Source organism: Paroedura picta, chromosome 10 (assembly GCF_049243985.1).
Source record: "Paroedura picta isolate Pp20150507F chromosome 10, Ppicta_v3.0, whole genome shotgun sequence".
Lineage (NCBI taxonomy): Eukaryota > Metazoa > Chordata > Lepidosauria > Squamata > Gekkonidae > Paroedura > Paroedura picta.
The window spans coordinates 66,019,322-66,025,798 of record NC_135378.1 but is presented as its reverse complement, the minus strand read 5'-3'; positions in this window follow the sequence as shown (position 1 = coordinate 66,025,798).

Below are 6,477 nucleotides of genomic sequence, written 5' to 3'. Positions count from 1 at the left end.
CAACTTGTGACCTTTTGCTGATGCTCTTGGACTGCTTGAAGGATCCATTGACTGAACTAAGACATTCATTGCATTTTATCTGTCCCTTAGCATACTGATTATCTCTGCATTCCTTGTAGTTTGTCTGTGCTTCCTTCCAGCAGAGCTGAAACTTAAGACCAACACAGGAGGCATAGGAAGCAACTGGCTTCCCTTCCTTGTCTGGTGGAGATAGAGGGTGGGAAGAGGTTAAAGCAACTTACCAGCAACAGGACCTTCTACCCAGCAAGCAGCAGAAAGAGGACAGATAAGCCCCAGACTGGCACTCATTGGAAGAGTGCTTTCTCCTTATTGGCAGCACACCCCTAGGAAGGGCCAATAAGGCAGGGAGTGTATTTTCTGCATGCAAATTAAACTAATTGGCCCTCATTGGCAGATTTGAACTGATTGGCCATCATTGGTAAAGTGTTCTATTGGCTGTACACTCCCAGGGAGGGCCAATCAGATAGGGATCCAGGGGCTGGCTGAAGTTTTACCCAGATTTGCCTTGGGATGAGGGAAATTGCAAAAGGCGTATTTGCCTCTTTTTATCTCACATCCCATCAGTGAGCAACCAGGGGCAACCCCGTATGGAGGCGGAAACGTGTGACAGTCTTGTTAGCAGTGTCTTGCCTTTGCATATCCTCCCCTCTCCATTTCCTGCTCTGAGTATATTTTCTTAATGGTGCAGTCCATGTTGCTGCAGGACTGCAAAGCTACACTGTCAACAGTAAAATAAAATCTTCTTTAAATTGTCCATGGTCTTTTGGGGATCAGGCAGGCAAAACATAGTCCAGTTTATGTTTTTTGGAGGTGGGTAATGAATGGGGAAAGGGGGGGGCTGGATGAAGCAGCCTTCTCCCGATCATCCAGGCATACATGCATTTTGTTTTTAAACCCATTGTAAATACACAATCACTCATCATGGTCCAGTTACCATTTCCAGCCTCTCATACATCTACCCAGATGTAAATAGAGTCCAAAACCCAAAGGGGGGAGGATCCGGTGTCGTTCTGGCATTTTCTCATAGCAATGCGGCAGTGTTGATTTTTAATTTAAAATACTTCTGTGTTGTGGCATTAATGCACAAGAATGTGGAAGTGCCTTTTAAAAAAATAATAATAATTTGGGGGCTCAGAGGTGGAGAAAGTTTCAGTCCACGAGAGAACAGCCATGCTGTGATTGGTGGCTTGCTGTGACTGACAAGCCAAGGAGTGGGGCAGGGGAGAAGTTTGGGTTATTTTCCCTTGAAGCCTCGCCAGGAGGCAAAATTCCACAATGGGGCAGAGGGAAAACACAGGAGGGTTCTCCAGTATGGAGGGTTGCAAATGCGAGGTTTACCATCCCAGGTTTGCAAGCTGGAGGCCACGCGCATTTTACCCCTCCGTGCGGAAATGGTCCTAAAGAATGAATTGGTATACTTTGATTTTAAATCCTGTTTAACCCCCTTCAAGTATCACAAAAATGAATCTGACATTGCTAAAATCTGTTCATTTGCAGACCACTGGTTGCAATGAAGCATTGGCCTATCTGTTGTGCTATCTTCCTCATGTCACACACTAACACTCATTTTCTACCATTTCTACCTGCCACCTTGTGGCTGTACAACAATAAAATCCTAAAGCTAGAGCTGACATTGGTACCTTTTTATCTTCAGGCATTCCAGCAACTGAAACCTGCCTGCTGTCACACTGTATCTTTCAAAAGCCAGCTGAGCGCTACAAAACTGACTGTGGGTTTTGGAAACATCAGCATATTTTTGAGCCAACAGAGTGTAGTGTTGGTCTAAACAGATTAGCAAATTCACTCTGCTTTCCCCAAAGGTACAGCTCTGTTACTTGACCTGATTCTTAGGGCTCCGATTTCCTGTGTTAACTGGTGTTTTGGTTTTCAGTTCAATCTTATATGTTGCTACTAATGTATTACCATCAAGTTTGGTTATTTTAGGTAACAAGAAAAAGGATCTCCAGAAGGTTCTCAATGACGTACTCACTCCTACTGATCCGATGTGGTTATCAGCATACAGACAGGAGACAAACAGCATCTTTGTTTCAGGCATCTACAACATTCAGCATCAGGGGTGGACAGAAAGTGCCACTGGATTTATTTATTGCACAGTTCAAAGGAGATGTCTTTGTACATACTACATGAATGTGCTAAATTGTCTTGAGAGCCAGCTTGGTAATGGATAGAAGTGTGGACTTCTAATCTGGTGAGCTGAGTTTGATTCTCCACCCTACCCCCCCACATTGTTAACAGCTTCTCAGTCTTGTCTAGTTTGAGCTTCAGTTTATTGGCCCTCGTCTGCCCCATTACCTTCTCCAAGCATTTGTTCAGGACTTTTACAGGCCTATACAACTCAGCTTTGAGGAGAAATAGAACTTGGTGTCTCCCGCCTATTAGAGGTACCTTCTACTTCAGTGGGGGGGAAACATCCAGAGATAGTTAGATTGTCGCGCCTCTACTCACTCAGGAAGGTCTATTTAAATGCAGAGTGTTTGGGTGGTTCTCTGAGTGACCAAGGGCTGGCTTCTCCAGGTTTTGGGATAACCCTCCACTCAGGTAGAAGCTTGCTAGCTCCACTCACCACGCCAAAGAGAGTATCCATTTACCTTAGGTTTAGTCTAGCTTAGGGCTACCTTCTTAAAATGGAAAGAAAGAAGCATGTGTGTCAAGAAGAATCCAAGGGATGCATCAACCATCTGTGTTGGAGGCTCCAGCGCAGCAGCCCCAAAGAGCAAGAACAGCTTCGCAGTCTTGTCTGGTTTGAGCTTCAGTTTATTGGGCCTCATCTACCCCCTTACGTTCTCCAAACATTTCCATAGACATCACATAGGTTCCTAGTTGTTCCTTCTAACTACATATTTAATTGTTATCCATTATAGGCAACAAAGTAGGGTTTCCTTCAGGCATTTGTTGAGGCCGACTGACCCATAACTTCTACAGGTTCTCCCCCCCCCCTCCCAGACTGAGAGGCCGAACCTACCAAGCGAGTGCCAAAGTTATGGCTGAAATACTGTTCTAGTTGGCATGTTATGGTTATTGTTATATTGATATTGATAGTGTTCTATGTAAATGTTCCAAAATGTTTTATGTAAACCATCCAGAGCCATAGGTAAAAGCGGTATAAAAATCTAAATAAATAAATACGGAAGACAATATTTGTAAAATATTATTTTGGGGTTGTAGTTTTCTACAAATCCCACTCTACAGGCCTAATGAGTATGCCCTAATGAATGAGTATAACTATTAATTATTAATGAGTATTAAGTATGGCCTAATGAATATGGCCTAAAGAGCATTAAGTACACTCACTGCTATTGGAGACCCACAAAATGTTGAAGGTAGTTAAGCAGCAGAAAAAGAAACAAAAAAGGAAAATGCTTGTGTAGGTAAACTACCTCCTGGCTACTTTCTGCCCCCAGAGCTCAGTAGTAGTATGATGCTATTACATATGTGGGCCAAGGGCATTTTATCTCTCAATAATCTCTCCATAAAGGCTTCTCTACCTTGTAACTGGAAACAGACACTGATCCCTGTCACTGAAAACTGTTCAGCTTTGCTGTGTGGAGAACAGAGCACCTTCAAGGTTTTATTTTTTTTCCCTAGCAGCCATTAGGGAAGGTGATCTGAATGGGCACTAGTAGATTTCTTGAAGCTGTATGTAAAACTAGCAGCTATAATCAAAACTCATTGTGAACAGTTGGTGTACAAGGCTCTGTAATAAGTACATAGTCCTGTTCCCCCACCTCCACCTCCCCCATATTTGGCCAAATTTCTTTAAAATTTTTCAGCTTCTGGTATTTATTGTGTAAGGTGAGTGTCAGAAGGAAGATGAAGAAATCTAAATAACAGCTTTACATGAAGCTGACTTTGAAGTAGATCTTGCTGGGAAGCCTAGAATTGGACACAGAGCTCAATTCTCATGTATTTCTCTGGCTTAAAAAACAAAACATAGCTGCAAGTGTTTAGTCCTGTGAAACTATGAGGTCAAATGTTCCTTGTATTCACTTTACTGTAAAAAGCATTAGCACGTCCCCATGGAAAAGCAAAGGTTTATAGTGCTTCTAGTGCAACCTAAGACCAGCAATTAGGATCGTTATCTCTGTACTGTTCTGCATTATTGGCTTTATTATGAGCTGAGGTTAGCTGAACAATTCTTATATGGTACATCATAGATTTATAACATCTCTGCTACTACTGCAAAGCAAACATATTTTTACACAACAGGAGTGAAGCTTTGAGGAAGTTAAACAGGGCTCCCAATGAAGAATAGTTACCTGCAGTGTCTGTACACTATATTCTTTTCAGGTGTACACAGTCTGTTCATTTTTTCTATAAACACTTCCTCCCGTGAATGCACCACTGGATTTCTGCTTCTTCCCTCTTGGGGCACATTTCATTGATTTCCTTTCAGGCCTTGTATCTTTTTATTGCACAAGGCCATTCCCTTTCTTCAATAATTACGTTATCTGTAAGACGAAACATTAGGACATACGCCTGTGGTAAGAGTTTATTTACTCCATCTGCTGCCCACTTTTTTCTCCTGTGGGGACCCAAAGTGGCTTACAGCATTCTCCCCTTCTCCATTCTATCCTCACAACAATCCTGTGCATGTGTGACTGGCCCAGGATGACCCAGAAGGCAGGGTCACCCAGGTTCTAGTCCAGCATTGTAGCCACTAGATACACTGCTTTTCAACTGTACACTCACAGGTCTATAATTCTTTGCCTTGTACCATTCTTAAAAAGACAAATAAGAATTATTTATTTATTGGATTTTTATACTGCCCTTCCATACGGCTCAGGGCAGTTTGCATATAACATCACCAGAGGGGGATACATGGAACAACCTAACATATAACATAGTCAAATACATCAACAATAATCCAACACTGATTCTAAATAACACAGTTTCAATGGTCTTAAACAACAACAGCATAACAGGAACGGTAACTTAGCTAAGGCACCCAGAGAGGTCAGACTGGCCCAGGCCATGGAGGGGATATCTGAGGGGGACCTGTGGATGTTATTTCGGTTTGGTCAGTCTCAGCTGAATGCCTGGTGGAGGAGCTCCCTTTTGCAGGCCCTGAGGACTTGTGGGAGCTGAGGCAGGGCCCTGATCTCTTCAGGGAGCTCGTTCCACCAGGTGGAAGTATAAAGTACTTTACATGCTATTACTACTGTGTAAGTTAAGGATGATCAGAGCCTCTATTGTTAATTTAGTGGGTTTAATCAGTAAATTAAACTACTATAATTAATTATATTTAATTTGGTGAGTTTCCCAATTGTAATCAACAAGGTGAAGAACTAAGTGAACACTTACTTGATTCCAGAGAAGGGTTGGTTTTTATGCCCTGCTTTTCTCTACCCATAGGAATCATGAAGAGCCAGCTTGGTGTAGTGGTTAGGAATGCAGCAGACTCCTAATCAGGCTAGCCAGGTTTGATTCCCCGCTCTCCCACATGCAGCCAGCTGGGTGCCCTTGGGCTCCCCACAACACTGATATAGCTGTTCTGACTGAGCAGTGGTATCAGGGCTCTCTCAGCCTCACCTCCCTCACAGGGTGGGGAGAGGAAAGGAAAGGCAACTGTAAGCCCCTTTGAGACTCCTTCTGGTAGAGAAAAGCGGCATATAAGAACCAACTCTTTTTACAATTGCCTTCCCGTCCTCTCCCCACAACAGGCACCTTGTGAAGTAGGTAGGGCTGCGAGAGCTTTGAAAGAACTATGACTGACCCAAGGTCACCCAGCTGGCTTGTGGAGAAATGGAGTATTAAGCCCAGTTCTCCAGATTAGAGTTCACTGTTCTTAACCACTACACCACAGTGGCAGGGATGCAGGGGAAAGAAACTGTATGGGCTAACGGGATGAGAGAAAAATGTAAAGCAGAAACAGTGAAGGGATGAGGATGCAGGAGATAGGAGATCCTGTCTGACTGTGAAAGTAAAAAATTATAAGACTGACATAGTACCAGTTATAGTACAAAGAAATCAGTGAAAAGACAAGCAGCACTCAGTAGGAACAGACAATGTTCATGATGGAGGGACACATATTGTATGCCTTACAAATATCTTCATCGGGACCACTGTTTTAAATATTACTTTTGTTTTTAGTATCCATAGCAGCAGTCAGTCAACAGCTGGACCACATACAATATGACAACATAAGGAGATACTGGAACAGTGTACTGGTTACAGTAAATAATCAAGACCTTATGTAGTCATTGCATGTGGAAAGTCCTAGAAACAATTTGTTCTCCTAAATCCATTAAGATATTGGAAGAACAAATCACTGAAAATCTTATACTTTGGCAAGACAACAGAATTGCAAAGCACAAGACCACATAAAGGAGTTTCTCATTCTACAAATACTCTTGATGATCCAGCCCTTTTATGTAATTGCAAAGTAGGTGGTGGTGATAACATCGGGAAATGGGCTGACTCAGGGGTATGGGAAAG